Raw genomic sequence first — 25,431 nt, forward strand, 5'->3', positions numbered from 1 at the left:
GAATCGCATTATTTATTGCATACGGCTCTGAGAATCATTTGGCGTCAAAATAAGTTGTCTCAATGTTCATGTAAATCGGAGAAAGGAGGCGTGAGCGTGGTCATTTATAGCGGGTCCAAACGGAGCTCATCTAAGTATTCCGCGACGAACGGCACATAATGTGACAACGCGCCACGTATTCACGCATTCCGTCCGTCGACCGCAGCACTACTTACGGGATATGCCAAGCTATTTTTCACTTCCTTATTTGGATGGTTGCAGGCAGAAGATTTTGGTTAACGTAGAATTTGTCAGTCTGGTAACATGCACTGTTTTACAGCTGTTATGAAATCACAACAGCCTATTTATGTGGCGTAGTTGTCCGGCGCCGCTTCCTCCGCCTCCGGTGTGCGTAAACAATGCAATACGTAACGCGATTCATTATTGGGGGAATTTTGGCATTTAAGCCAATGGTATTGTTATATTTTTACCTCTGTTTATCGTCTCCTTGATATGTAATATACATCATAAAGTACTAACAAAAGGAGCTGAAAACCATGTGCTACGAATACATTACCTCTTTTTTTTATGCAGTAAAATCAGTCAGTTTGTACTGCCCCCATAGCAAAATAATGCAATGGGGGACTAAACTTCAAAAAAATTTTTCTTCACTAAAACAAAAACTACTTCGATTAAACTTTCTGTGGACGAAGTTGTTATGATTCTCAATCGTATGCGCTTTTCTGCTTATTTTTTCTTGGACCACCTTAGGGTGCTACAGACGTCTGAACATAGGCCAATGTAGCGTTTTTTCCAAGTTCAGGATTTTATTTTAAAGCCTGTGCGCCGCACACAGGCATAACAAGAATTTTAAGCGATAGTACGTTTTATGGAGAGTTCTATAAAAATAATTGATGTATTTGATCTACAGTCGTCTTTTGTAAAAAAATTCCCGAAAACACTGCAATTTACCCAATTTTACCTACGCGCCAAGGAGTGAAAAACATAAAGCTACTCTAAGCAACTGTCCTATTATAAAATCGCGATGCTCTAAAACACAAAAAAAGCAAGTTTCGAATGAATGCGTAAAACGGTCCATTTATAGCGAATTTTTCTTTCGTACCTGGTTTTCCACCATATCGAGAAGTTCAAATGGCACTCATGTGCCCGAAATATTTTTGCCGCTCAAAATATTTTAGAAAAATACTGCAGGACTAAAGCCTATATGTGTGTAATTTTCTCAGATTTTTCCTGAGATATTGATTTTTGTCGAGCGCCCCGGCTGGGACAGTTGGCGTGGAATGAGCCAGTTATGACCATATTTCTCTGTTTACGTATGTAACCTGTATTTTTGTGTTATGTACTTTATGTATCCCCCCTCCCATTGTAATGCCTATGAAGGCGCTGTGGGCATTTGATAAATCAATAAATAAATAGGCAGCCAAGACTGCTTTGTGTGTGGCCATGATGGGATGTTTAAGGTGAGGTCTCGACACTTTTGTTATTGGGTGGCTATATCATGAATGTGATCACCGTTGCTGGTTGCTGTCATAAATTTTTATGTTGCTTCAATAAACCTCAGCGGAAAGTTGAGTGCCTGTCCTGTGTGTTTCGTTTTAGTCCCCGTTTCTTAGCGCTTGTTCATTTAGAGCAGATAAACACAAGGTAAACACAAGAGAAGCGCAGGCAAATCAATGCTCCGCAGTCGTACAGCTTTCTCTTGATGTGGAACTGACTTTGATTTTTTTTTTAATAACAAGTGCACAGCTAAAACTTAATTTTTATAGCTTAATTTTCTACATTCGAGGGTCGAGGTTTGAAGTTCCCACCAGGACACCTTATACTCATCTCTGCGACGGTGTCAGCAATCTCCAAACATTCTCTGACAGAGTTGTTGCAGCATGCCAAAGCAAATTCTGATCTGCAAAGGCAAGTTGAATTTATTCAGCATATCAACGGGGGCATTAAAGAAAAACTGGGCTCTCGAAAAAGCGACATCTCCTTTCGATAAAATGCATGTCGTTAAATAGCACGTATTCCCCACATCCCTGCATCAGTGAAACTTATGCTGTTCCCTTTCTCTAATCAAATGGTCTCCAGATGCCTTGGTTCTCATCTTCATCTCGCCAGGGCACAATAAAATGTGCACATTTGTTCACTGTGTGGCAAGTGGACAGGGACGCCACGCAAGCACAACACAATCACTGCCCCCAATATGGAGGGAAGAGACACAAAGCATTCCATCAGAAGGTTTGGTCCTTCTCCAAGTTTTGGCACTACAGCTTATTCAGAGATTAGCTTGTTCTTCATAACAATTGGCTTAAGCCACTTGTAGTCATTGTATAAACCATGCCCTTCTTTGTTTAGCTGCTTGGTAATGTGGGCTCTTTTCCCACTTTAAAGAATGGAATTATAATAGCTTCCTTCCAACACGTGGGCATTTTGCCAGCTTTTCAGACAACAAAAGATGCAGCTTGGCCATCAACATTTTCCGGGACAGGTGGATGAGCATTGTGTAATGCACCTTGTCAGAACAAAGTAACGTTCCTCCACCTGCGGAGAGTACGCTGTTGATTTCAAGGAAAGCAAAAAGGGCACTGTGTGATCTATCTGAAAGACCTGCCGTAGGAAGCCTTTCTTTTCTTCAATACAACGTTCACAGGCTAAGAACGTTGCCAAATTGTTTGCCGAGTCAAATATAATGACCAGTGAAACCCCAATAGGCCTGCTTGTTGTCGTAAGCTTGTCTGGGCGCCTGGAGTTGACTGAATGGGGACAGTATAAGCAATACAAGTGCCATTAAACTTGCAAATATGGTCTCACATTATCTTGGATGTGGTTGAGCTACTGATTCCCGAGACATAATTTTACAAATTTTTTTCGGCCTCCTGCCGACATCTCGCCTTTTGAATGAGATGAGGTTACCTTGTGTTGGGTACTTTTTGTAAAATCCCCAACGATTGTCACAAAGCAAATGATCTTGTATGAATGCAGCCACATTGTGCTCACACAACCGAGACGTGCAAGTGGCATACCACTCACGGGCATCTGCTACAATTTTGACAGTTGCACTTGTCAGCTGTCGATGTAGTTTACCTGAAGAAACTGGCCACAAGTTTAGAACATTGGAAGAGACATCGCCCGGCATCTATGGAAAACATTACAAACTCCCCAGATGGTGAGCTTTGTCTTCTGGTTCTGTTGATGAAAAGTATAATTTGCATATTTATTGCCTAATTACTACCCGGAGTCCTTTTCAGTAGCATGCCTCCGTGACAGATGTATACCAATGTAAATATCACATAATTATTGCACCTCTTCAATTTTAAATAAGTGTCAAACATTTTCTAAAAAGCCCTGTGTGTCTGGGTATGTAGTAGCGTGTAGCATACATTCACCTGTGGTTTAAACTCGGCTCCAACTCAAGCAACAAGATTTTCACAGCACGCTAAACGTTTGACAGAAGTTACGAAAACTGTGCCCAATAACCTGACATGGGCTTGTGCAACTGACGCTTCACACAACGACTGATGAAATACGAAAAGACACAGGCACATCCTTAGCAGCACTTGGCAAGATCAGCTGAGTCTTCGCCTAAGCAAAGGCTGTTATGGTTAAACAAACTGCCATGACATGCATTTAATAGTGGTCACACTTGAAAGTGCTTCAAGTCTGCTGCTTTGCTACTTGCAACAGAAAAATGATAGAAGAGTACTACAATGTGCATGACACCAGTATGTGATCCAACCAAGTTCAGCAAATTAATTTGAAAGATGTACAGCAGCATACTCAACATACAGTGCACAGCCAAACAAGTTACCACTTCTACTGAAGGCTCTGTAAAACACGTTTTTTCTATGCACATATCTTAGATTAATTAAAGGAACCTTGAAAAAGTCTTGACTATTTCAAAGAAATGCATTGAGCCGGTGCCTAGGATCATTAGCAGACAAACTTAAGCTCTCTGCATAAAGCACTGTTTTGTAGCAGCACTGTTTTGCAGCCACACTGTCTTGCCCATGGCACGTTCCATGGGTGAGCGATGTCACAGAGGTGACCAATCTGATTGGATGTCCTACAGATGTTACGGTTTTATTTTTCAATTTATTGTGAACAAATATTGCTCATAATGATTGGAACACTTTAAAATTTGTTGTATTATGAAAACAGCAACAGAAAGGGAATACACAATCACAGTTTACTACTACCAGTGGCAACTTCCGGCAGACAGCGAGCGTTGTCTGCCTGCAGCAGTAATGGAAGTGACTTTTTACTTTTTAGAGCAGATTTAGGAGCAGAAAAATTACCATTTTGGAGCAGTGATAAGCGTTCTTGGAGCAGGAAAAATGCTAGTTTTGAGCACCTATTGGTCTTTTAAAAGGCAGATGGCAAAATGTGACATACAGGTCCTAGCATCAAAGCACTGCTGAAGTGTCTCATAAATATTATTTATTACGAAAAATAATTCACAGACAACCATCAGTGTAAACTGCAAGAAACAAACAATTAAAAAGATGGCTGTTTATGGGATGCGCCGTGAAATGAGCTATACATTTAACATACCAGTATTTGTGGCAGAAATGAGATCAAACTGGTAAAGCTGAGCGACACATTATAGAAGTAACCACAGTGACATAAAATTGTTGTCAAAGCAGCAGCTGATAAATGGTCTGTTAGTTCTCATTAAGCTGATAAATGGTGCAAGATCACAGCAATCTCTGTAATTATCACATTTCACCAAAATAGCCTGCATGTCAATTTGAAAGAAAAAAAAGAACAGCCAAAAGAGCTACATCCAGTTCTAGTTGGATAAATGAGATCAGAGCCAATAAAGCTGCGTACTAGTAGCATACTAGGATAATAGTATACAGATTGGTTTTAGTTTCTTTGGGGCTTGCAAGATGGTCACACATTTAAAGTTCCTCGTCTAAATTTTCGAAGTGCCATTTCGGAGCAGGTTCGGAGCAGTTACTAACAGAAATTAAAGATTGGAGCAGCATGTAGCAGCATTTCTCTTTTGGAGCAGTTTGGAGCAATTGGAGCAGCACTTCCATCACTGCCTGTATTGCAATGTGTTCCATGTTGATGTGAGCTGCACCACCAGTGCCAATCTACAGGTTCCTTTTCTCCACACCATTACTCCCTGTGTTGCAGGCTGCAAATACCTATCGGTGATGTGTTAAGCTGCAACACGTGCGCTTGTGCAAGGTAACTGATGGGCAGAGTCACTGCAAAGCCTCGGTACACCAAGCATCGGGCTTTCACTATCTGATCAATGCCACGATCCACACATTAGCGACCATAACTTCACCCCCGAAGATGACACCACAATTCTTGTATTTACGCTTATCGATGATCGTTGTCAGAAAGCTTCAGTTTGTCTGCGTTGTTCTTAGCACATCTTAGCTCAAACATGCACTGACGACAGCTGCTCAGTGAAGTTGAGAAGAAAAAGCGGTGCTGGTAAGGAAGGCAACAGCTGATTGCCCATAACTGCCTCAATACAAGGTGTGTCAATTAATTTATGAAGGAAATGATTTGATAATGCCGTAGCCTAAATGCTAACACAATTAAAAAAAGTTTCAGGGACTTTTCAACGTACACGTCTGAAAGCACTGCACAAGCACCGAGAACTACTTTAACCACACGTGGCTCTTGTATCCAAAGTGTGCTCCACGGGCATTCTTGCAAGCCATGCTCACTTGAGATGTGACGTCAGAAGTTTGGACACGACTTTGCACCCGGCAGCAGAATGTCACGGGGATCTTTCCCCCCCCAAAAAAAAGGCGAGGTTAGCGTCCTGCAAAAAAGTTTAAAAAGCATAGCAAGCTACTCAAGCAATTAAATTTGTACCAGCTGCCAGGCAGGGCCACCACCATATTACCACATGGTCAACATGCATGATCCAGCCCTGGAACATTTGCCAGTCATTGAGTGAGCCAGCGACAGCCCCAATATTTTGTAGCCCATCATGCAAGCAGGCAGACAGCACCAGAAGAGCAGGGGAGAGGCAAGTAAAGAATGTCTCGCTTTAAAAGCAGACATACAATGGCATTTTGATCAACCCCTGATTGTAGCATATTGTTACGGAGATGAAGTGAAGGAAGGCGAAGAGCTGGTGAGGCTGATTGGCGTGCGAGTGTGGTGGTCAGCCATCTTGACTCTTTTAACAATTTTTCTCTGTAAATACATATTCTATACATTCAAACAAGCCCGTATCATATTGGTGGACGTGCTGGGTATTGCAGCAGGCAACGGAGCTCTGCAGCGAACATCGCATGGCCCTCGCAACCATGGCTAACGTTGAGCCTTCCGCATCAACGTCACTGTCTCCATCAACGGCGCCATCGCCACCACTTGTTTTCGTACCACCTAAGGATCCCGGTCCATTCTGTTGGACCGATGGCATCGACGTTGAAGACTGGTTGGCCATGTTTGAACGCGTGAGTGTACCGAACAGATGGGATCTCACAATTCAGCTGGCTAATGTGTTATTTTACTTGAGGGGAACGGTAAAGGTGTGGTACGAAAAAAACGAAGAACTCACTAGCTGGGACCAATGCAAAGAAAAGTTGCGAGAGGTATTTGACAAACCCGCTGGCCGTAACATCGCCATCAAAAAGGAATTGGCCTGCCGTGCCCCATCTTCCACGGAATCGTACCTCTCATATATTCAGGACGTGCTGGCTCTCTGCTGAATGGCCGACAATGACGTGACGGAAGGTGAGAAGGTCGGGCATGTGCTGAAGGGGATTGCCGACGACGCATTCAATCTCCTGACATGCAAGGGCTGTTCCACCGTGGATGCGATCATCAGGGAGTGTCATCAGTTCGAGCAAGCAAAAAGCCGCCACATTCTGCAACCGTTCGCCAGACTTCCAAACACCGCAACAACCTTCGCGGCCGGAAAACCTGACACGAATTGTTCGTCGTGAACTGGAAGCAATGGCACCCTCAGCATTCTATTCGTGCAGCACCGATGCCACCCCTGATACCATTCCTCTCGTCCAAGCCATCGCTCGTCTGGAGCTGCAAAATATTGGAGTGCATTCCGTGTGTTCTGTCATCATGCCCAGAGTAAGCGAATGCCCTTCTGCTATGTCCTCCTCAAACCAACGGTTCTCTCCACGTTTTCGCAACCCGCAGAGTGGAGAACTGCAGATGAGCACCCAATATGTTTCACCTGCCACTGCGTTGGACATATTGCTCATTACTGCCGCAACACATGGTCCTTGGCACCTCTCGCAACGACCAATATGACCCGTTTTGACAGTAATGCCCACCACTTTTCACCCACTCCAGAGTCCAACACCGCTGAAAATGCTGCTTGCTAGGAACACTTGATACAGCCCCTCGCCTTTGCCATGTGGACACCAATCTCATTCGCCACAGCCACGACACCTATCGTCTCCTGTGGCTTTCAGCCACACCACTTTGGAAAACTAAGAAATGCAGCTCCCGGAGGTGGTGCTGCATTGACAACACTGCAGCAAATCCTTTCTCTGTTTTTTTTTTTTTTTTTCTGGGGTTTAACGTCCCAAAACCACCATATGATTATGAGAGACGCCGTAGTGGAGGGCTCCGGAAATTTCGACCACCTGGGGATCTTTAACGTGCACCTAAATCTAGGTACACGGGCCTCAAACATTTCCGCCTCCATCGAAAATGCAGCCGCCGCGGCCGGGATTCGATCCCGCGACCTTCGGGTCAGCAGTCGAGCGCCATAACCACTAGACCACCGTGGCGGGGCAATCCTTTCTCTGCACCCACTAGAAGAAGTGTCATTGATGTTAAAGTAGACTACGTACCTGTTCAAGCACTCGTCGACACTGGAGCGAACATATTGGTAACGAGTTCAAGCGTACGCACATGTTTAAAGTAAGCCCTCACACCAGCAGCTACACAAGTGCTCCGTGTGGCTAATTGTTCTTGGTATGTGTACTGCCCGCTTAAGTATAGTTGACCAACCTACTTCCGTCCTGTTTGCCGTGATTGACCGCTGACCTTACGACGTTATCCTTGGACTGAATTTTCGGTCAAATCATTTTGCTCTCATCGATCGCGCTACCGGCATCCTTCAGCTAGAACTGCCTCAGCTCGTCGCTGCTCCTAACACCACCCCACCACGCCTTTGCTCTCTTCACAATGTGCATCTATCACCTCAGGCAGCCATCTACGTTGTTTTGACCGCACGGCAGCAGGTTCCCAACGGTGAACATGTCCTCTATCCCCTTGTTGATGTTCTTTTGAGCCAGAATGTTACTGTTCCGCATACACTCATGACTGTCACCGACAACCGTACCTCGCTACCACTTCTAAATTTCAGCTTGTGCCCTCAAGTGCTCCCTCGTGGCATGTTCTAGGCCAACATATCTAACACTGACAAATTTGAAATTGCAACTCTCACTGCCGAGACTGATTTACTTCCGCCTAATGCGACTAACAGCTCCTCCTTTTTGCCGGATGGTTTCTCAAGGATGATTGCACCCGACCTCAACCCTGCCAATGACATCCGTCGCCTTATCACGTCGAACAGTGACATTTTTTATTTTTAGGGCAAACGTCCGTCGTTCAGCACCATATAAACAGTGGTGACGCAAGTCCTATTTGTCTCCCACACTGTGCACAGAGTTATCCAAATGGAAGTAAAAAAAATGGTCATCAAAGGTGTCATCAAACCATCAGACAGTCCTTGGGCCTCCCCTGTCATCCTTGTCAAGAAAAAAATTGGCGTAGCTTCCACTAAGCCGCGCAAGGCTTGAAAAAGCGAAACTGAACGATTATGAAGATTAATCTGGTTGCTTCTAGGTTGTTTCTAGGCCTTAGCTATGGTGATGAGGGTTGTTTCTAGGTTGCTTCTAGGTCGTTGCTAGGCTTTAGCTAGGTGATGCTAGATTGTTTGTACGTTTATTCTCAGCGCAGAGAGGTTCGAGTTAAACCACAGACAGTCACAGACACAACACGGATGTCCAAACTGCAGAGACAGAACCTCGCGCTGAAACCAAGCGTTTGTATCTCTCATAGATCTACGGGCACATCGTCGTTGGCGTAGGCCTTCCATTGCTTCAAGGTCTTCTTGCAGCCGCAGTTGCCTTTCCCATTCCCTTGTATTCTCTCGTCGTACGTGCTCGGTGTCTTCAGCTCGCCGCCATCGCTTCGCAGCCACTTGTTGGGCTAACTGTTGATTTCTTCATTTTTAGTGCACCAGTGGTGAGTAGTGCAATTTGCCCAATTTCTGTGGCACATACCTGTTTATGACAATAGTTTTTTTCATTCACCGGACAAGGAACGATTTGCTAAAAAGATGGCAGCTGGCGCTTCTGCATTGACTATCGACACTTAAACAAGATCACACGAAAAGACGTATACACGCTACCACGCATCGATGATGTCTTGGACTGTCTGCACGGAGCTACATACCTCTCGTCTATTGATCTTTGGTCCGGCTGCTGGCAGATTTCTGTCGATGCAATGGACCACGAGAAGACTGCCTTTATAACACCTGATGGTGTATACCAGTTCAAGGTCATGCCCTTTGGCCTATGCAATGCTCCTGCGACATTCGAACGGATGATGGACTCTCTACTGCGAGGTTACAAGTGGTCTACTCGTCTGTGTTACCTTGACGATGTGATTGTCTTTTTTTCCACTTTCGACAGCCACCTGACCCATCTCGCTGCAATTCTCATGGTCTTCAGAACAGCCGGGCTTCAACTGAATTCCACGAAATGCCAGTTTGGCCGCCGTCTTATTACCGTGCTGGGCCATCTTGTAAACGCTGACGGCGTCCAACCAGATCCTGGAAAGATCCGCGAGCTTTCCTGTGCCCCGCTCTACTTCTGAAGTGCGGAGCTTCATCGGCCTGTGCTCTTACTTTCGTCATTTTGTGCAAAACTTCGCTGACGTTGCTAGGCCACTAACAGATCTGCCGAAGAAGGACACCGCATTCTCATGGGGCCCTGAGCAGGCTCAAGCGTTCACTGCTCTAATCTGCTTCTTGACTACTCCGCCCATACCTGCCCACTTTGATCCATCTGCTCCAACAGAAGTCCGCACCGACGCCAGCGGGCACGGTATCGGAGCAGTTCTCGCTCAACGGCAGCACGGTCAACAGTGCGTCATAGCTTACACCAGTCGCCTGCTCTCTTCCCCCGAGCGAAATTATTCCATCACCGAAAGAGAGTGCTTCGCTTTAGTTTGGGCTGTCGCCAAGTTCCGGCCATATTTATTTGGCCGCATGTTCTCCGTCGTTATGAACCACCATGCCCTCTGCTGGCTCACTTCTCTCAAGGACTTGACCAGACGTCATGGTCACTGGGCTTTGCGGCTTCAGGAATTTTCGTTTACCGTCACCTATAAGACTGGACGTTTGCACAAGGATGCAGACTGTCTTTCTCCCTAGTGACGTGAACAGCGCGTGAAACACACAGGGACGAATATCCTCGTCGGTTATTCATCCCTGAGTGTTTCACGCGCTGTTCACGTCAATATGGAATGCCAACTAGCCCGGGCACACACCTTGCTGTCTTTCTCCCATACGGTGGGTCCTCCTGATCCCTTTGCACATGACCCGGACAGCTGCATAATGGCTTTTACTGACGTGAGGGATGTGTGCACCAAACAACGTCGATATGAGCCACTGCGCACTATCATCGACGCCATCTAGTCTGGCAGCACCGACGCCACGTTCCATATGTTCGTGCTGTATGACGGCATCCTCTACCGCCGCAACGTCAGCATTGAAGGCCTTGAGCTTTTGCTTGTCGTTCCTCAACATCTGCGGCCTGTCATACTTGAACAACTGCACGAAGCACAGACGGCAAGACATCTTGGAGTTTCGCGCACATACAACTGCGTAGACGTCAGTTCTTCTGGCCTGGACTATACAGCTCCCTGCATCGTTATGTTGCTACTTGCTAACGCCGGAAAAGGCCTCCTCCGCTGCCTGCTGGATTTCTCCAACCAATTGAAGTTTCCTCTGAACCATTTTATTGCGTCGGCCTTGACCTGCTTGGTCCTTTTCCGACGACGACTCTGGGAAATAAGTGGATCACTATCACTACAGATTACGCGACACGTGTTGCCACCACAAAGGCCATGCCAACTAGTTACGCCATTGACGTTGTGGATTTTCTTCTTCACGACGTCATCCTCCTCCACGGTGCACCCCGACAGCTGCTTACGGACCGCGGCCACTCTTTCTTGTCCAGAGTTGTCGACGACCTCCTTCGATCTTGTGCCACAGAGCACAAGCTGTCTACCGCCTACCACCCACAAACTAATCGTCTTACTGAACATCTTAACCACACACTCACAGAGATGCTTTCGATGTACGTCTCTCAAGATCATCGTGACTGGGACGCGACGTTGGCCTATGCGACTTTTGCATATAATTCCCCTTGACGTGACACCGCGGGATTTTCACCTTTTTATCTTTTGTATAGTTGTGACCCTGCATTGCCAATTCAAAGTGTCTTACCTTCCGTGCAATGTGCTACCACGTACGCTCGTGACGCCATTGCCGGGCTCACATGGCTTGTCAAGTCGCCCGATCTCGTCTCCCCACATCGAAAGGTATGCAAAAAGCCCGCTATGACCATCGGCATCGTAAGATGAAGTTTGCCCCAGGTGTTTTGGTGCTCCTTTGGTCACCATGTCGCCATGTAGGGATCTCCGAGAAACTCCTCTCCCACTACTCGGGATCCTACCAAGTCTTGAGTCAAGTTAGCGACGTGAATTACAAGATTGCGCCGCTGCACTTCGATTCGTCAAGTCCGCCACCTGTTGACATTGTGCATGTTTTGCATATGAAGCCCTACTTCTCTTGCACTTCTTCACCGGACTTTCACCGAAACGGCACTACAATGCCCGGTGGTCCTGCTACGGAGATGAAGTGAAGGAAGATGAAGAGCTGGTGAGGCTGACTGGTGCGCGAGTGTGTTGGTCAGCCATCTTGACTGTTTTAACAATTCTCCTTTGTAAATACATATTGTATATACTCAAACAACCCGGTACCAACAGCACTGTACAATATCCTACTTGGGTAATCAGTGGCACCAGGCACAAGTTCGTGCACACTCAAACATGACCCAGAGGTAGCATGTTATGGTTTAACTTGTTTGATATCTGCAGGCACAGTAAACACTTGCAGACCACTTGAGCAATACACAAAATGGCATGTACAGTACTCGCAGATTGAAACGCAAGAGTGTACGGCTCAGTAATGCACATACTTTCGTTTCCAGCGTGTAAAGTTCTAACATATCGGCATAATTTTGAGTCAAACACTTACATCAGAGCCAACATTACCAGGGATGGGTGAATAGTAAATTAGAGGTTCGAAGTGAATTTGAAGAGGATAGTGATTTGGTCGAATAGTATATACCACATGTCATCAGGAAAAATGAGCATTTTTGTCATGACCCAGCTAACTTGCACAATATTTTTAAGAATTGGAACTAGGCACGTGTTTGGTTTGAAGTGAAGTGGAGGCAAGTGTGAATAGTAGCAAGATGTGTATAGCAATAGGGTGCAAGTTATAACTGGTACAATACGTCAAGTTTTAAATGTCACTGCACTTAGCATATATATAAGCCCATATAACACGCTTTTAAACTTAAAAGATAACTACAATTAATCTTCAAATCTGGCAGTGCAGATTTCCCCTGCATGTGAAACCCCCTTTACAGGGGGTCATATGTGATCAAACATACATATTCGTTCATTTCACAAGCTTCGAAATTTCGAGTCCAGTTGAAGAAAATATTCGCAAGTTTGAGTCCGAGTAAGTCCTAAGCACAAATGTATTTCTTGAGTGAGTCTGAGTGACGTCCACCTTCTATTGCTGACCTATTGTCCTATGAGCGATTTGGTGCAAGCTAGTTGGTACAAATCCATAGTGAAAAAACAGCGCGACGTAGACACAGGCTAGGAAGTACACAGGACCAGCGCTGGTCCTGTGTACTTCTTAGTCTGTCTACCTAGCGCTGTTTTTTCACTATGCCTATTGTCCTATCTGCTCATCCTCAGCATTACTATCAGTCTTATATTGGCTTACGTTTATACTCAAGTCTATGCACACAAATGTCAACACACAAGCGTTCATGCGCCACCTCAATATTTATTGATCAGAGGCGTGAGTTGGGGGGGGGGGTGCCATGATTTTCCCCCACAAACTCTTTCACGGGATAATAATAATAATAATAATAATATCTGGAATTTAGTGTCACAAAACCATGATATGATTATGAGGGACGCCGTAGTGGAGGGCTTTGGAAATGTTGACCACCTGGGGTTCTTAACGTGCACCTAAATCTAAGTACGCGGGCCTTAAACATTTTCGCCTCCATCGAAAATGCAGCCGCCGCGGCCAGGATTCGATCCCGCGACCTTCGGGCCAGCAGTCGAGCGCCATAACCGCTAGACCAGTGACTGCAGCGGGGCCTCTTTCACGAGAAGTTCTTGATAAAATATCTCATGCGAGTTGTGTATTTCATAAAAATGTCCTTACTGGATTGAAACCACTGATTACATGTATTTGAAGGTACAAGATCAAAAGGCGTATCACAGAGCACCGATTATTGACATATTGGCATTAAAGAGTATTGGCACCATGATCGAAAAAGCTCATTTTACACTAACGGACTCATGAGTCGACTCACTCAGATTCAGGTTAAGCCGCGAGTCCGAGTGAGTCCGGCTGAGTAATATGTTGGTGGGTCCGAGTCCGAGTAAGTGCGGTTGAGGAAAATTTTAGTGAGTCTAAGTCCGAGTGAGCCCTCATAGCAAAATATATTTCTTGGGCAAGTCTGAGTGAGCTCCAATTTTTTTGCCGACCTATGCTACAGGTTCAGTACAGCAAAGTGTTGTTTCAATTTGCAAATAAAACTTATTTGTCTAGATTTTCTCGGGCAATGGTAAAGCATCACAAAAATGCAGCAGCAGAAGCGTCCATAGTGGCCGTATGAAGCAAGCACAATCATTAGGAGGGCCATGCACAGGTACATCTGGTAGCCAATGGGCTAAACAAGATGCATTACAGAGTGCAACTTTGTGCAAAGCTTAAGCATAAATGAGGGAGTAGTTTAGTTCAATGATTCAGCTGCTAGGTCTCATTCATTTACACGAGATCTACAACCTCATCAGCAATGAGTCCGCATGAAAGCCCAATCGGTGTGCACTCAGGAAGGCAACATGCAGCAAGCCAAGTTAGCGGTGACGGTGCAAAAGGCACAAATTTACTTGCAACAGACTCTGCCTCTCTGGACTGCAGGCGTTGGCCACACTGGTCCGTCAGGTCAATCCCTGAAGTGGAATACACTCGTCACAAACAACACAGGGCCCAGCTCAATGTCTATGCACAGTCACTTATTACAGAAAAACTTCACTTTAAAGGAGTACTGACACAAAATTTTGAAGGGCAGATAAATTGCGGGATAGATTTGTGTGGACACACACGCATCATCTGCAAAATGTAAACGGCTAATGTAGCCTAGAATATATTTAAAATAAATTTTAAAGTGTGCGTCACGCAACTGCATGCGATACGCCCCACCTCACAACATCGGCACCAACTTTGTTTCAACGTAAACAACCAACAAGCACCTGCAATTGCAAGTTTGTGTTGGTTGCCATGTTCTCGCGAGTGCTCCCTCCTAGAAGCGGAAAAGGGAGCACCTCCTTGCCTCCGCAGTGCATTTTTGGGGAGTGCCGCACATTTACAACATCCCAGAGGGGATTATCTCAGCACTCACGGAGCCTTCGTTGAAAAGATTTGTCAACGGAGTGCCCATGTAAACAGTTTTGTGTGCTCACATAGCCAGCTATGTTTACATGAAGATTACTCGGGGTGCCGCCTCTGCATAATTAACCATCACGTGCTCAAGCAAACGAGGTTTCCAGCCGTGATAAGTGGGTCGTTAGCTACTTATTGGAACAAAAAAAAAAGAACATGCAAAATTTTTGTGTCAGTACTCTAATACAAGCACTAAGGCCAAGTATGGAATATCATCAACTATACTATACAATAATGAACGAAGAAAGCAAATGAAAGCAGCCTTTCACGTCTATCTTATTTCCACGCACGGTAGCATTCAATCAGGGGCGTAGGAAGAAATTCTTTGGGGGCGAGGGGGGTTGAACCCCCTGGCTATGCCAGTGCAGTCCACGTCATCAGAGAAATTTTGCAGGTAGATATCTACAGCACGACATAGTCAGAAAAAATCGAGCAGAATTGTATATTCTTTAATCTCGTGAAGAAACATAACCGGTCTTATTAAGACGAAAGCCTTAGATGCCTCATGAAACACAAAAAGTGACTGTCGGCGTCAACGTGAATGACCCAAAAAGCACCACTTTATCACAGATGATGTCACATACCACAAAATATTCTGATTTCATATAACATGATGTCACATGATGAGGTCACCACATTACATTGTCGCTTGGTCACAGATAGCTTGATCCTGGACACAGTGCATGGCCACATAATGTGCAGAACGCTTCAGGGTAGAGGGGGGAGGGAGATCAGTACAATCAACTGGGAAGAAAAAGAAGAACATGGCATATGCCCTCATCTTAAGGGAATACTTAAGGAACCCGTGATTTCTGCGACCTGGGACAACTGTAAAGGTATATTGAAGGGTGAACTTGTCGGCTAGTTGGTTGATCATATCGTAGGGGGAAACAGCACGAGGACCAGGACAAAAAAAGGCACACAGATATAACCACACGTAGCGCTGACTGGCAACTGAAGTTTATGACAGCGAACAACGTAAATAAATACATATCCACATATCAGCCAACCATCTTGGAATTCACTGTAAACAGTGCCGCTGCCAGTGCTGGGCAGTATCGAAGATACATGTATCTTAGATACTATCTTAGATACACTTTGGGTATCTTGTATCTGTATCGCGATACGTCTCGAAAGACGAGTATCTGTATCTGTATTTCCGATACATTCGATAATGTATCGTGTATTTTAAGATACAAGATACTTCTATCGCAACACAGCCGTGCGAAACATTAATCGCTGGCCAAACTCCGCTTCTCAAGCTGGTGGTGCCACTAAGCGATCTGAATAAGTCTAAGGGCAGAGACGTTATTTTTACGCCAGAGTCGTCCAGTGAGGGTAGGTCAGGAAGACAAGCACGCGGACGTCTACGCCCAGCCCACGTACCTTTTGTTTTCTCGATTTCTTTTCTTTTTAGTTGCTCCAATGCCGCTACACTTGCTCATAGCCACTGTCCTACGCCGCGTACTACACTGCGTGCGGCGTCTCGCGCAAATTCTGACGTTGTTACAGTGTCGTTATTGGAGATTCTTTTGCGTCTTGATCCGTAACGAAATGTGATGCGTGCAAGAATGGGGTTGCTTTGCGTCGCGTGGATTTTACATATTAGCGATTTAAAAGATCTCGAGGATATAAGTTTGACTTGCATGCAATGAATTAACTTATATGCAAATAAGATTCTAACAACTTTAGCACCACAGGTACTGATGCTAGATCTAATAGAGCAAGCGTTTACCTAACAGAAAATATCTTGGCGTACGGTATTTTTCACTTCCATCTGCATTTATTCAAAGAATTTATGAAATCATAATTTGATTATTAGCACAAGGCACAAGTGCTTTCTTAGCTGTAATTTTGCGTCACATACATTACCTAGGTCTCTGCACTGTTTTTTCCGGTCTGGTCACTGCAGTATGTCTTTTGTAACGCGCTCCCAGAAAAAGATTGCTGCTTTATTCTTCTAACTGTCTGCTTTATTTCTACTACTGTTTACACATTTACACGTTGCCAAGGCGATTTTGAAAACAAATATATTATTATGCGGGCGTGCCTTTAGTATACAGTACAAAATATTCTACTTACTGCTTAAGAAAATAGCGAAAGTGAGTTTGCATTATAAAAATGGAAGAGCCATCTTAAAGATGTTAGGAAGGGTATTAGAGAAACGTTGTTTTAATGAATGCTCCGTTTTACTCATGAGCGTCCCAACGAGCCGTTTCAGGCAATTTTCCATAGGCACTGAATTTCACATTGTCTCAACCAAGCCCTTAGCCGGGGGGGCTGGGCGGCTAACGGCTTGGCTGCGGGGGGGAGTGGCCCGGGCCACCCCCCCCCCCCCCCCCGAAATTTCGGCGAAGTAGGTGGTTATACCAAAAATAAATAATGAAAATAGGTGTTTTTCTTAAATAGTCAAGGTTTTCAGCAAGTGCCCCCCCCCCCCCCCCCCGAAAAAATTTTTGGCTACGGGCCTGGTCTCAACAGGTTAGTTGACGATACTTCGTGATCATAGCTGTTAAGGGCGCCGTCTGTATCGTGTTTCTGTACTCATTCAATGTGAATGTGTGATAAACAACCACCTCTCTATTTACTTATATTTGTTTTCCGGTTTTAGGCCTTCTTAAATATTTTTCTTATTACTAATCGCTACGTAAAGGGAGCTATAAGCGGCAATAGCGCGAATAGCGGCGGTGTCCTGCGATGCTTCGTGTAGCTACGTAATACGTCTGAGACATTTCTGTGTTGCACATGTTCTCTCGTTCAAGAAAAATTGCTAAAAGATTGCACGTTAGTGAGTATATCAACAAAGAATCCCTTACGCCAGCAGCTAAGTAGAACATGGAAATTCATTGCAGGTTTACGTCATCTACATATACAACAGGGGTCTCAAACTCAGCTAGCCGGCGGGCCGCAGTCACGAAATTTAGCTCCAAAGGCCCGGGAACAGTGAAGATGGTGGGGTCGGAGAGAGTTTGAACAAAATGACGTTGCCATTTGAAAGGAGGCCTTTGACATATCTCATATATGGGTCATTTCTGAAGAGGATTTTGAGTCCGGATTCCAGAAACAACGATACGGATGTACATAACGACTGAAATCTGGACGCGGATCGAAATATAGAGTTTTTGTTCCACGGTTATGTTTCAGCACATGGTGACCACGTGTTCCTCACGAAAGAAACGCTTGAGAGCAGTCATGTCTGTGTAGCTCACTAACATACTTATTTAGAAAACAAAAGCACTTGGAACGGAGACGGTCATGTGTGCCGGCCGGGCCGCTAGCGAACGGTCTCAAGCCCCGTATACACCATGCGTTCCCCGCACCACTCCCCCCTGCTCCCCCCCCCCCCCTCCCCGCCAGGAAGAAAAAAAGTCGCTATTAGCGTTGTTGCTGCTGTACACCTGTCCGGATATACGGTATTGTGCAAACTGTCTTTTATGGACAAGGTAAAAGTCCACACCGGTATTTGCGCCGTCGTGCGAAGGCTTCTTATATTGACGTTATTGTGATTACATAGCAACCCGCTAGCTGGTCGGCAAGCTGAGCAGCGACTCCCATCAATTACAAAAATGACAAGCAAGAACCGCTGTCAGCGAAGTGTATAAAGAATTGTCTTGTGAACAAGCTAAAACAAGCCCCAATAAGTTGTTTTGGAAGGAAACTAATGTACTTTGAGCAAGAAGGGCAAAACTTTTGAGATACTAACAGACATTTCATGCAAGTGAAACTAAATAGGTCACAGTTCAGAAATTTTGAAGGAGACATCTTTGTGTATAGGCGTTTGCTGCTACATTGTATGGATCTATAATAACAAATTTGAAAATGTATCGAAGTATCTTAAGATACAATTGCCAAGTATCGTATCGGATACAAGTAGTGCGGCAGTATCTTGTATCTGTATCTCCAATACGTTTTGCCTGAGTATCTTGTATCGTATCGCGATACAATTTCAAAGTATCTTTGCCCAGCCCTGGCCGCTGCAATCCAGAATTCAGCAAATGCAAAGTGTTAGCCACCAACCGGATTCAACTAACGCGTGAAGTAATTGAGGCCCACAAAATTGCCATGTTAAAGGATAGATGTGTCAGCACTCCTTCTGTTTTATTAACTGACAAGGAAATTGTGTATCTCTCTGCTGGCGATTCATGGTAGCCATTGGTGTCATGTGCTCAAAGCTTTTTTACATCGGAGTAGTTTTATCATTTTTCGTTTTCCTTCTTTTCTTTCTTCTGTTGTCTGTTCTTGATTTCTTTGACGTTGGCTGATACGTGGATATGTATTTATTTACGTTGTTCGCCGCAATAAACTTCAGTTGCCAGTCAGCGCTACGTGTGGTTATATGTGCGCCTTTTTTTGTCCTGGTCCTTGCGCTGTTTCCCCCTACGGTAAAGGTATAAAACAGTAAAACTTCACCTAGAATACCTGTTTGCATCCAGAGTTTTTTGCAGGTTAGAACAAAATTTTTTGATGTTCTTTTCTAGCTAAGAGGCTATTGAAAAGCACGCAGAAAGATAAAGGAGACAGTGGTTTCCCCGGGAGAACCATGTCCAGTATACTGGACACTCGGTCGCACTTATGGGCATTCTGCTTTCTTTCTTGAAAGAATGTTGCTCTTGGTCCTGTCGGAAGGTTAACTGCCTTAGAAAACACAACGGTGTGTTTTGACCCGAGAAACAGGAAAAGTTTCGTACAGATAACTGTCGCCCACAGCACTTAGCACCATGGAGGAAAAAGAAACTAAAGAGGGAGCGCACCTAGTGTCCACAAGCGAAACTCTTCTGAAGCTGCCACCTCCTTGTGCTCGTGGCGGAATTCCCATCACGCTCCTGTTTCATTTTCTTTAATGCTGCATGGGCCCATGGAAAAAAAAAATTGAAGAGCGCGCACCTAGCGTCCAGAAGCCAACCTCCTCCAATTGCCGCTCCCTCCTTGAGCTGAATGCGCTTGAAAGAATCCCTAGCACACGCCTGTTTCTTTTTTTTATGGCTGGGCATCGCAATTGTCACGTGACACTACCTCCTAATTTATTTGTCTCTCCTCGTGTTTAGCATGATGCGCGCCATTGGGATCCTAGTGTCCGGTGTACTGGACATAAATACATTCTCGAATTGGGAGCAAATTTCTTATTACAAAGGCTACCTTTCCACAACACTGTTACCAAGCGGACGTAAGTTAGCTCGCATGATTTAAATTATTTGAATTGCACAAAAATAGCTCCTAAAATAATATTGTACACTTGAGTGCATTGAGAGCGGGAGTTCCCTCGTGGACCACGCCATTACTCTGAGGCGCCCCCATACGAAAATGCGGCTGAGGGAGGAAATACACTCAAGAAGATATTGCTCGCCTCTTAGAGAAGCTGCAAAAGTGGTTTCGGCTTCGGCTTTGCTTGCTTTTCTGCACCGCTATTGTTCTTATGACGGGGTCAAAAAGTGATATAGGTATGCACCATAAAGTGAGAACGGAAGAATCTGATGCACCTCGTTCACGGGCAAAATGACACCAATAAAATATAGTGGCACATCTCAGGCCAAGTGCACATTGGCATGCAAGCCTATGTTCTCTCGTGCAGCTACACAATGCGATACCCTACTGCTAATCACAAAAACTAGTAACCGTTGGCACAAGGGAAGTATGCACGTGATCACGGCTTAATGATTGGAGTAAGTATTGCCAAAAGGCAGAAATATTAAAGCAATTACTTTCAAAAATGTATTTATAGATGGATATTTACAGACTACGACGGTGCTGCATACACAAGATAGCTTTCAGAACAAGCTGCCTTAGTACTAAATCATCCTCACCTTTCCTATTGAGAAGAAAATGCCCCACTGCTCTGTAACATCCCGACCCAGTTGGAAAGGTGCCGTCTCGACACACACAATCAATGGGTCGAAATTGCACTGAAATAAGGTCCTAGACGTGAAGCCTAGACATGTGGACGTCAGTGGGAACCGGGACAGACGAGCGATAGTTCAGTGGCAAGAATTTGCAGATGACATCACCGAGCTGTCGCAAGATATTGTAAGACTCTGGGTAACACGAGAGGAATTTTAAATGAGAAGAATTTCTTAGCAAATGAACAGCATTTTCAGTGTTTCTATTAATCTGTCTAGCCGTCTACGTCTGGGTGCTCTCATAGTCGTCACCTTTACTAGGCGTATACCAAAATTGACACAGGGGGGTATGACTGTATGATGAACATGACTGACAGGTCATGATTTAAATAACATGACATGCACGTCGTGTATATCATGGAACCCTTTCCCACGGTCACGTGTGGCTCATACCCACATATTACAGCCAGGTATGGCCCACAGGTGATGTGATTCACAGTCTACATCAACACACAACAGTGAAAATGGATATTGAAAACTTATAAGACACGTTGCATGGATAAAACAACGAAGAGGCATACCGTGTGTTATAGTCGGCAATTTTAATGCAGCCCCCAAACGCTTGTATATGTACTTCGCGACTCAAAAGCTAGGTCTAGTGATGTTCGTCCCCGGAGGAATACGCGAACAAACGCTGCTTACACTTCGTTTTTATAAAAGTGACGTCAGTGCTGTAACACGAGCGCTAGTGTTAAGCCAGACAATGAGCTACCTTTTAGATGCCAGTGTAGTGAACGTGTCTGATAAGCCCATAATATGTAGAGCACTTAAATTACATAAAAATGCCGGTCCACCTCGTAGGACTTGGCTCAAAGACAAAACGTTAGCTTAAAGGCACAGGGTAGGGCAGAATATTTTTTAAAATGACTTTTCTATTTTTTTGCAACTTTGGAAGCATATCCTATTGTGCATATTTCCCATATTCGTGTTTTTCTTAGAAAGTCTTTTTTTTTCTGCTTAAAAACTGTTTGTCCGAAAGCAAGCAGTGAGTGAACACGACACCCTGAACACGCCCGATCGAATGCACTCAGCGCTTACTGTCTATTTTTTTATAAACTTCTCGCACGAAAACCAAGACGCTTGTCTGGAGTCAGCTCTATATCAGAAATTGTCAGGCAACTTTGGCATACCTGATTTTTGAGCTAGGAAAATTCGAAGACGCTGTGCATGTTTTTTTCTTTTTTTGCACATTTGTGGTTCGAGGCACGTCGGTTCAAACACCTTTAGATGTATTCCAAGGTAGCCAGTTCATTATTTGTTCTTGTCTTCTCCATAAGTGTAGACAGCTACTGTACCAGAATTGAAATTATGTGCTTAACAGTTTCAGTGTTACAAATCTTAAAACATGCAAATTAACTCAAAATATGGATCCTACTGGAAAAAAATTCACCAAAATAGTAATGCTAGCAGATTTTCATGAATTTGGCAAAATTAAAAGAGTGCAAAATTTGGAAGAAAATGACTTACATGGCAAATGATCTACATGGATCATTATGTGGATATCTCTTTCGGTTAGGGAGAAATCAGTTCCTCAACATGGTCAAAAATGCATGGGACATATAGTGCTTACCCTGTACCCTTAAGCAGCTACTTGCTAATTGCTTCGTACGAAATCAATGCCCACAGTGCATGGGATCTGCCATAATGTTTTTCATATAGACGAGTGTGGTGGTGCAGTGTCCACATCATAAGCAAAGGCACAACAGAGAACTGAGCGCCTCAGTGGCTGCTGTCATGGCTGGTCTTCTGTGTAGCCCTTGTGACAGCAAAGTATGAACCTGGCAAGCTGTCTGAGACTGTGTGATGTCACTAGCATATTAACAGTCTTTAGGTTCTTCCTATATTTTTTAACACGATGATATAAAAACCGGCTGTGGTATATTGATATAAACTACAAAGAAATAATATAAAACAAATTTCATCAAAATCAAGCCAGTAGTTCACTGAAAAAAAGTGGGACATATATGTCCCACTGACTCATGAGAGTGTTGTCAAAAAGTGGGAAAACACTGTCCCACTGTGTCATGAAGGCACCATCTCGCGATTGCATCGACGGGGGCCGAAGCAAGTGGCGCAGAGTATCACTTCTCAAATTCTGCTGAGTACAGTTGTGCGCACCTCATTTCCAGCAGTAAAACACCACCTGCATCTGCGCCTCTTCTGAGCCTTCATAGCGCCGTGGTCTGTTCCCGTAAAGCTTACTTCACCGCATGCACCAACCATTTTTTTGTCCATTTGCCTGTCCTTGGTTTGGCTGTCAAAATTTTCAAGTTCGGCTGTTGTCCCTGAATATGTGCCTACTTTTCAAGAGGGATATGATATCAAGAAAAATATTTCCACACACCAATATCTGCAATTACACTGAGGGTGTGGCAATTTCGCAGGGGATTGTGTTTCAAAACATTTATCGGTCAAGTTATTGCTCAAATTCACAAAAACACATGATGACTGGAAGCTAAAATCGCCTCTCTGAAAAACCAGAAAAAGAGGAAATTATCCAGCATTTATATTGGTACGTTTCTATTTGAAGAAGAGGAAAATTCAGAAGCCATCATAAAAAGTTTTTCAAAATTTACAGCCATTGTAACGCTACTTCCACCCTTTGAAAGTGTGGTAAAAGAATTTTCCTCGGGATTACGAAGACTTACGTATGAGTGACTTAGCGTTGCGCTAATTGCAATGGGTGATGAGGGATAAAATGTATCCTGCAGACGGAAAGGTGGGATGTATGTGTCCCGCTGTCGCAAAAAGGGTTAAGGGCTTGTTGCAACAGTAAGGAGCATGCCAAAGGACAAAGTTTGGTGGTGGCCATACAGAAGGTACAAAGGGAGAACAGCAGTGGTAAGCAAATGTTATGCATGGCGATGAGCCGCCATCACTGTGGTCCAGAGAAACATACATGGATGGCATAACTGTCGATGTCCAATGGAGCTGCTCACAGTCCATTCATCCGTGGGTGACAGGCAGTGGAGAATTTGTGCACAGTACAGCTGGAATAAAGACCTTCGGTAACTTGAGACAAGGTGCGGCCGCAGTCAGGGATCGGCTGCCACAGTGCGCCATGGTGAAGTATGAAGCTACGCAGTAGAAAATCTGCAATGTTAGCAGCACATCTCACTTGCGAAGCTCGCATGAACGCATAACGCGTGGTGTGGTCTGTCACAACAACTCGCTTGTTATTGGATTTTTAAATCTAGAAAGGGCCTCTAGGAGATTATGCCAACCCAAAAGAACGGTTAGGAAGGTACACCGGCAAGGCAAAGGCATCCAGCAGGCAGTACGGCTGGCCGTTCGCTGCACTGAAAGAGGCAGCAACGTAATGGTGCACAGAGCAGTACAAGCAAGGTCCATAGGAGCGGTGCCATACATGCTCATGGGTACTGGCTAAGGTGGCCAGGAGTGGGTGCCTCATGTAGTGCCCATAGACGGTGGGATAAAACGAGCAGGATTTGTGAGCCTTCAGGATGAATGTTCCATTGACGCAGAACGCTGTCGCGAAGTAGAAATATGCGAATAGTGGGTCTGGGATCAGCAGAAGCTACCAATCTAATGAGTGGCCATGGCATTGTTTGCTGCAAACGGTGTGAAAATCAGAAAAAGCTAGGATGCATGTGTCGGCATCAAGAGCATGATCTGGGCTGTTGAAAGGGTGATGGGAGACAGTCAACGTCTTTGTCCAAAAGACCTAATGTGTAAAGAACACTGAAAGTGTACTTCTGCAGCTGCAGCACCCAGTGCCCTAGTCATCCAGTAAGGTCATTTAGCGACAAGAGCCAGCACACTCGGCTACTGCCCAGACTAATGCCAGACGCTTGTGTTCAATGACAGAAAATTGTCGTTCGGAGTGCATGATAAGGCAGGTGGCATACACATATACACACCACGCATTATTCTGCCAAACGCGAACAGTCAGCCTCTCGAAGCAGCCCAGGTTTTTAGGACGCAAAAATATGCATTCTTGCAAGCCCAGAGGCTGAGGCATGCCGTGGGGTCCTAGAGTGAGAAAAGAAAGCCAAAGCACATGGTGGTCTGTTATCACTGAGAAGTGCATGCCATACAAGTACAGTCGCATTCAATATGACTTGCAACACGGGAGCGCATGGCCTCACGAGTTTAATGATCGCGTACGGCTTCAACTTGCTCCATTTCTGTAAGATATTATTTTCTTGTTTGGGAACATCTCCCAGTGAGAGAACAGTTTAGTTGTAGAAATAAGGGCTAGTGGAAGGAATGCGAAATCTTTAAACTCGTGAGGGCACACGCTCCCGTGTTGCAAGTCATATTGAGCGCGACTGTACAGTCATAATGTGGCAATGGCTCATACAAGAGCTTAGCACCGTCATTCTGTACTAGAGTAATTTTGCTCCGAAGGAGACAAAACACATTGTGCATAGGTGGCCATAGGCCCTTCTGCTTCCAGTGTGCAGGCACGGTGTCTATGCCATAATCAATGGCGTCTGTTCACTGGTGACCCCATGTGAAAACACCCCAGCACAGATACATGCAGGGCACGTGTTTTGACCGGATACCAAGAATCGGGCAACGCCCAGTGGAAATAGAATTACGCTAAAGGTTGGCTGCCACATACGGCTGGACGTTGGAAGCAAACAAGCAAGCGCTCGTCCTGTGTGTATCTCTGCTTTGTCCCCGTGCTTTCATGCTTCATAAGCACCAATCGATTCCAACGAGGTCAGATAGCTGCGTTAACACCCTAGAGTAGCCGAGCGAGAGGATGAGCCACTTCCATGAGGTTCTGGACTGACT

General features: G+C 44.9%; 1 protein-coding gene across 1 annotated transcript in view; it reads right to left on the minus strand.

Annotated features, from left to right (window-relative positions):
• The window catches only part of LOC119372437 (zinc finger protein 337), a 75,622-nt gene that overhangs the window by 47,264 nt on the left and 2,927 nt on the right, over positions 1-25,431 (minus strand). Inside the window, exon 2 of the mRNA XM_049420243.1 lies at positions 14,221-14,283. The gene's annotated coding sequence lies outside the window, so the exon portion shown is untranslated. The remainder of the gene's footprint in view (positions 1-14,220; positions 14,284-25,431) is intronic.

Source organism: Rhipicephalus sanguineus, chromosome 10 (genome assembly GCF_013339695.2).
Source record: "Rhipicephalus sanguineus isolate Rsan-2018 chromosome 10, BIME_Rsan_1.4, whole genome shotgun sequence".
Lineage (NCBI taxonomy): Eukaryota > Metazoa > Arthropoda > Arachnida > Ixodida > Ixodidae > Rhipicephalus > Rhipicephalus sanguineus.